The following is a 7,662-nucleotide window of genomic DNA, read 5'->3' as shown; positions in this document are numbered from 1 at the left end:
CGCTCAATGCAGGAGCTGCCCTCTGGTGGTCAGGGTGCTCTCACATGGGAGGAGCTCTGCTCAGCCACAAGCCAGGCTGATGGCTGCCAGTACAGCGGTGGTGGTGGGAGCCTCTCCTTCTCCTGAGCAGCCTGCTAAGGGAGGCCAGACTGCAGTTTAGGCCTGCTCCCCACTCCAGGGAGAGCGGGCCTAAGCTGTCAGTAGGACATCCCCTGAGGGCTACCAGACTGTGAGAGGGGGAAGGCTGGGCTGAGGGTACTCCCACCCCCCCCAGCCAAAGGGCATGAATTTCGTGCACTAGGCATCTAGTGTAAGATATAAAACTGAAAGCAACAAATGAACAAATAAGAAAAACAAACAAAAACTCATAAATACAGACAATAGCATGGTCGTTATCAGAGGGAAGGGAGTTAGTAAATAATAAAGGGTGTCAAATACATGGTGATGGGAGAAAATCTGACTTTGTGTGGTAGGCACACAATGCAATATACAGATGATATACCATAGAATTGTACACTTGAAACATATATAATCTTATTAACTAACTAGAGGCCCGGTGCACTAGTGGTGTCCCTCAGACAGGCCTATGCCCTCTTGCAATCCAGGACCCCTCGGTGGATGTCAGACTGCCAGTGTCGGCCCAATCCCTGCAGGCCAGGCCGAGGAACCCCCTGGTGCACAAATCCGTGCACCGGGCCTCTAGTATGCATATAAGGTCTTTGCCCTCTTAATCTCTTCCCACCTTCTCCTCTCCACCCTTCCCTCTGAAATTCATCAATCTGTTCCATGTTTCCATGCCTGTGCACTGAGTGTCTTCCCCCTTGTGGTCAGTGCGTGTCATAGTTACCAGTTGAACGGTCACTTAGGCTTTTATATATATAGACTAGAAGCCTGGTGCATGAAAATTTGTGCATTTGGGGGGGTCTCTTAGCCAGGCCTGTGCCTTCTTGCAGTCCGGGACCCCTCTGGGGATGTTCACCTGCCAGCTTAGGCCCACTCCCCAGGGGATTGGGCCTAAGCTGGCAGTCAGACATCCCTCTGGCAGCCCAGGAGCCACAGTCAGACATCCTTAGCACTGCTGGGGAGGTGGGAGAGGCTCCCACCACCCCCACTGTGCTTGAAGCTGTCAGCCCAGCTTGTGGCTGAGTGGAGCTCCCCCTGTGGGAGCATACTGACCACCAGGGGGCAGCTCCTGCATTAGGCGTCTGCCTCCTGGTGGTCAGTGCTTGTCATAGCAACTGGTCGTTCTCAGTTGTTCCCCTGTTAGGGTCAATTTACATATCACCCTTTTATTATATACGATGTCACTCTAATAAATTTAATTTAATAAATAAATACTGAACACTCCTTTCCTGTCTTCATGTCTTTACCTGCTAATTTATGCTCCATTTTCTCTTTCCTTCTCCTTCTAGATGAAGCTGAGGTTTCTCTTAGCTGCCTATATCTCTGGGGATCAGGGTTCTTTAATGATAAGGCCTCAGGAGCATCTTTCTTGGTTCAGACCTCTTTCCTAGTATATTTATCTCAACCCATGACTATTGGACTCTTCCTACAGAAATTCTCAGCCATGCCTCATCCTTAGCTCTGCACCCTTAGCCTCCAACTTGTCCTGTGTGGAGCTTCCTTCTTTCCCCAATCTCTAAATATTTTCATTTATTGTTCTTGGTGTTTCCCAGTGGGCTATTTACACACACTATTCCTCATTTTCATTTAATCAACTCATTTAACTCCTCTTACCTTTTGAGTTTCCAGAATTCATGAAATGACTAAGTTCTTTTATAGCTCACTACCCCATTCTTGTTCCCCTGCACTGATTGCTTAGCTCAGACCCCGTTGTGATCCATCTTTCTGCACCAACAGGAAACACCTGGAAGACCCAAAAGTCACATCTGTAAGACTCAGAGTTAAGCCTCATTTGACTGCTACATGATGCCTTTGCATATTCCAACATTATTCTTGTCCTTACAGTGCTAGGAGACACTCCACAACTTTATCTTCAAGACTTCTTTCTCCACCCTGATTAAATTGGACATTAAGTTTCTTACTGAAGCAAGATAGAAATTCTGAGGTAAAAGATGTGATATGAGGAAGCTCTGGCTTTTGTAGCTTTTCCCTTTATTGACAAAGTCAATAGTGTTCAGGTGCACCTGTTCAGCCAGAGTTTCCTTCCTTCCTCCCTCCTGTTCTTGGTGCTCCAGGTGCATCCTTCCCAGAGCTTTGAGCTCCATTGGTGAGGAACGCCTTCTGATGTAGATGAAGAAGTTGCTCCTGGTATGGGATGGCATAGAGTAGAAATAAGTCAGAGACTGACTGGTGCCCAGGGGGCCCATAGAAGCACCCTTCCATGTCTTCCTAGGGAAAACGTAGGCGTTCTCAGAATGAAAGAATCCTAAACCAGAGCCAAGAGTGGAGAAAGAGTATAAGGGACCATAGAACAAAAGCCCTAAGACTCTATAGATGCTAGGTTGAAGAAATTCTGGCTCTAGCAGGTTTGGCTCAGTGGATAGAGTGTTGGCTGCAGACTAAAGGGTCCCAGGTTTGATTCCGGTCAAGGGCACATGCCTGGGCTGTGGACTTGATCCCCAGTGGGGAATATGAAGGAGGTAGCCAATCAGTGATTCTCTCTCATCATTGATGTTTCTAGCTCTCTCTTCCTCTCCCTTCCTCTCTGGAAAAAAAAAAAAAAAGATATATATACTAGAGGTTCAGTGCACAAATTTGTGCATGGGTGAGGTCCCTTGGCCTGACCAGTGATCGTGGCTGATTTGGGTCATCTAGCCTAGTCTTGATAGGCCAGACCCCAACAGGCTAACCTACTGGAGTGTCTGCCCCTGTTGGTCAGTGCGTGTCATATCGACTGGTCCAGTGGTCGACTGAACGATCGACCGATTGGTCGGACACTTAGCATATTATGCTTTTATTATATAGGATATATAAATAAATTCTGAACACTGCTCTCCTTCATATGCCTTTCTTCTAAGTCTCACCCCATCACTCCTACTGAAATTATGTCTCATTTATACATTGCCATTGTACTAAAGCACTTCTTTTACTCCAATTTTAATTATAGGTATTTATGTTTCTATCTCAATGCTTATATACTAGTATGTCTCTATGGCTATCAGTGCCTAGTCCCATGCTGTATACATAGCATGCATGAAATCAATGACTGTCGAATTGCAGCTATGACTCCCACATGCATCCAGAGTTGCTGCTGCACTCTACTCAGTGCCTCCGCCATACCCCAACTCACATTTCCCAAGACAATGCTGTTTCCACGATGAAAGGAGTCCTAATAAGATTGATCAGTGGTTTCTTTCTGGACATTTTCTATGACACATAACCCTGGGAATAGCCTACAAATGTAGAAATATGTTCATTCTGGCCCTTGGGAAACTTTACAACCTCATAAATTGTTAGGTAATGAGGTGAAAAAGAGAAAGTTGAATAACTATACTAAATGGAATTCATACAGCTACCTACACTATGCAAATGTTATTTCTAAGTGCATTTACTTTATATTCTCCAATAGATAATGTCAATGCATTTTGGTATAGTCTTTAGTGCTTAATTATGATTTTTAAAAATCTTAAGCATATTTATAATAGCTGTCTAAAAGCTCTTATGTATTAATTTCATTATCACTGTTATTTCTGGATCTTTTTAATGATAGATTTTTCTCTTCCTTGTGGCTTAAATTTTCTTTCTTTGCATGTCTAGTAAATCTTTTATTGTATGTTAGATATTATGAGTGCTATATAGTTGAGTTGGTGGATTTTACTTTTTTCTTTAACGAGTTTTGTTCTAGTGGGCAGTTAATACTCTTAAAAATCAGCCTGATCTTTTTGAGATTGTTTGTAATATTTTCTATAGAAGATCTTGATTGCATTTACTTTAGAATTAGATTAGCCCTATTCCTAAGGTGTTGCCTTTCTAGGGTCTCCACTGAATATCCAGAAGTACAGACATACTTCCAATCTGATTGGTTGCAATGAAATCACCTTCCAGCCTTCTAGAAATTCCAATAACTGTTCAGTTCACTGGTGTGTTTTCTTTTCTCAGTAGTTCTTTGTCTCACCTCATGAAGTTGCATCTAAGGAATGAGCAGATTAGTGTGCAGACATTCAAGAGAGCACCGTTTAGATTTCTCTGTGCAGCTCCCTTCTTTCTGACCCTCAGCTCAGTGAGATGGCTGTGCTGTGCTTGGGTTTGTCCCATAGTCTGAAAAGTGCCTACAGGCAGAAAGCTGAGTGATCACCAGGCTCACCTTGTACGTTTCCTTTCTCCAGGAATCACGACAATTGCTTGTTGTTCAACATCGGAAAACAATCAATACATACAAACATCCAGTTGTTTGTGGTAGGAAGACTAGTCTAGGACTAGTTAACCCAACTAGAGGTTGGAAGGGAAGTTTTTTTAAATCTATATCCAACCTTAATTGAGAATACAGTCTTTGGATTTATAGTAACCTTTTTTAAAAACCTACTACAAGTGCTTCTGCTATTTTTTAAAATTTTATTTTATTGATTTCAGAGAAGAAGGGAGAGTGAGAGAGAGACAGAAACATCAGTGATGAGAGGGACTCATTGATTGGCTGCCTCCTGCATACCCCTTATTGGGGCTCGAGCCCGCAACTTGGGCATGTGCCCTGACTGGGAATCTAACTGTGACCTCTGGTTTATAGGTCTATGCTCAACCACTGAACACATTGGCCAGGTTTTTTTTGTTTTTGTTTTTTAGGTCAACAAAATAGGCCTGGTTACTTAGCCTAACTAGCTTCTAGAAATGAATTTTTCTTTGGTGGAAAATATGGTGGTCAAGATGTTCAGATGTTCAGACTTTCTGGTGATTTTTGTACCAGCCAGAACCAGATCTAAGTACCTAGGTGAGCCCAAGTAGCCCACACCTTTGTAATGGCCCCCTAGGTTCAGAATCCCAGCATATTTCTTTGTTCAGCAGATTTCCCTGAGAATTGTCATTTACTGATTCTAAGAAGTTAGCTGAATTATGTTAGAACTTATTATATTTATCTAAAGTGAGCCTTTCATAAACGTATGAGTTGGGCATGTGATAAAACAGAATTTGAACTTCATCAAGCTAACAAGGACAGGTGGTATAGCCATTGCTGATAAGTGTTTGTTTGTGAAGCAGAATGCTGTCTGACCCTTGACTTCATTGTTCAAAGTGATTTTGTGGAAGGAGGAGAGTTCTAGCCCTCAACTTCTTCTAAATACTGGAGGTTACCAAAAAGAATCTAATTTCTATAATCAAATGTGCTTAAGTCAGTTGACAACACTCATTAGAGTGTTGAACAGTTGGGAGTTTTCACCCTTTGCTTAGATCCCTGGGGCTCTGTGGATTACAGCTACATCAGCATGGTGATGGCACTATTTTCTTCTTTATAATTTTGTTCTAGATAGGGATGAGAGGATATGTAGGAATTATAAAGACTTATGACTAATTTCCAGGATATGTTTTGGACAAGTTCTCAATAGGTTCATTTTCTCTAGCCATTCTCTCTTGCCTAAAGTAATACAATCAGAGCAGTAAATACATAATCACCTGTATACTCAGAGGAAGTCTAGTTTTTATTTTAACATTTTTTAGAATTCTTGTCCCAAATATTACCCTTCACTTACATATCTTGTACTTTTCAATTCACAATGCTTATTCTTAAAAAATAATATTTTGTTGCAAACACACTTTAGGCATGCCTGACCCTATGAGTTTTTAGTAGATAATGTTTGTCACTGAAAAGGTTTGAAATGGGTGATGGTTATCTATTCTGCACAACCTTTTGGAATAAATAATAAAGGCAAGTATCCGGGAATATTTGAGATCTTGCTTCCCAGCTATGTCATCAGTTTGGCTCGAATAAATTCATAAAAATTCTCTACAAATATGGATGTTTCTTACATTGACATTTATTGGCATTGCTGGCAGGATTTTGAAGAAGACTACCCAAGACCACCTTGTGGCTTGGACCTGGGTCTAGGTACCAGCATGGGCCCATTGTGTCACATTGGCTCCCCGCTTCAAATTGGATAAACTTGGAAAAGACAACAAATAAAGACACTCTCCAACCTCATTGTTAGGGACCTTATCAGACATCTAACCAAGAAAGGATAACTTGCCTTCACCTACAAGGAACATAAAAAATTCTTCTAGGATCAGAAGTTGTTGACATGAGTGGTAGACAGGTATCTCAAGATACTAACAAGGCCTGTATACCTACAGATTGATGTTGAACTCAGAAACCATTTTGTTCAATTGTCTTTATCTGTCTGCTAATGATATTAGTCATAATAATAGTTGTACTTGTTCTTTGGATTTTTCTATATAGTTTAACTACTTAGGATTACTGAACATGTATAAGATAACTGTTAATACTCTTTTTATGGCTTATGCAAAACACAGAAAAATAAGACAGCAAAACTCAGATCATGACCATTCATAGGACAGAAATGATGTAGAGTCATTTGACCTGACTGCCTTCATCTACCTGCCTTTTCCTTTCTGGGAAAATTTGGCCTCAACTCACATTCCATGGTTACAATATTGCCCCATCCTCAAAGGTCAATAAGAGAATGTTGGTACTGAGACTTGCTAGGAATGAGACTTCCTGGTGCTGTGAGACCACACCATGCAACCAAAAGGATGGTCATCGATGCATTCTTCGGATTCATTTATGATGAAAAGGGCCTCTATGGAACGTAACTTCACAGGATGATCTGATCATTGACTCCTAACTGGGTAGGTCATGTTGAGTAGTCACACCTCAGGCCTATAACCTCCTCAGTAAAAGGTTATCTTTGCCGTAAGCAAGCCCAAGCCCTGCCTATTGTTTCTGTGTATCTACTGTATTCTCCAGCCATCCAGTGCTGCATTGAAACCATTCTTGCCAAAGTCACCAACTGCTTCTAATTACTAATTCGAGTGGGTGATTTTTAGACTTTGAGTTAGTTTGGTATGTCCTATGTTTTCAAAAGTCATTCTTTCATCTGAATTTCCACATTTATTGGCATAAGATATCTCACAGTGTCCTCCTATTATCTTTTGAACTCTAAAGTAATTCCAAATTAACTGTTGATCTCTATCACTTTGAACACTTTTTTAGGAGCTTTAAACCCCTTAAAATTTGAATTTTAATATTCACCATGATACTTTTCTGTTGATTCTCTGCAGCATTTTCAACACTATTACTTTACAACTTTAGTTAGCCGTTAAAGGTTTCCAGTACATTACAAATACCAAATAAATTGCAGAAGAAAAAGGTACCGTATTTGCCGGCGTATAAGACGACTGGGCGTATAAGACGACCCCCTAACATTTCCACTCAAAATACAGAGTTTGTTATATACTCACCGTATAAGACTACCCCCTCTTCCGCACACCTTCCACACACCAAAGAAAAGGTAAAACAATATCAGATTTGATTTTAACATTTTAATTTATATTCAAATGCTTATGACATGCAGGAAAACTGTCACAAGGCTGTATGTAATCAAACATATACATAAAACAGTGCAAGTTTATTACCGGTAAACATACCGGTAATTCACTAAAGAAAACACACTCTATAGACTGGTACCGTAGATGCTTCTCAGGAACACAGGCAAGCAGCCCACAACCTAGAGGGACTGTCAATGATAGAAGAAAGAT

At 41.1% G+C, this 7,662-nt stretch overlaps 1 long non-coding RNA gene across 1 annotated transcript in view; it reads right to left on the bottom strand.

The window, feature by feature from the left end:
* Positions 1-1,291: 1,291 nt before the first annotated feature.
* LOC107183132 overlaps positions 1,292-7,662 on the bottom strand; it is a 7,188-nt gene continuing 817 nt past the window's right edge. The window contains exons 2-3 of the long non-coding RNA XR_001513902.1: positions 3,972-4,093; positions 1,292-2,265 (exon numbers count right to left, since the gene is read on the bottom strand). This is a non-coding gene — a long non-coding RNA (uncharacterized LOC107183132). The remainder of the gene's footprint in view (positions 2,266-3,971; positions 4,094-7,662) is intronic.

This window comes from Myotis davidii, unplaced genomic scaffold, assembly GCF_000327345.1.
Source record: "Myotis davidii unplaced genomic scaffold, ASM32734v1 scaffold115, whole genome shotgun sequence".
NCBI lineage: Eukaryota > Metazoa > Chordata > Mammalia > Chiroptera > Vespertilionidae > Myotis > Myotis davidii.
The sequence above is the reverse complement of the archived record's forward strand: the minus strand, read 5'-3'. Positions and strand labels throughout refer to the sequence as shown.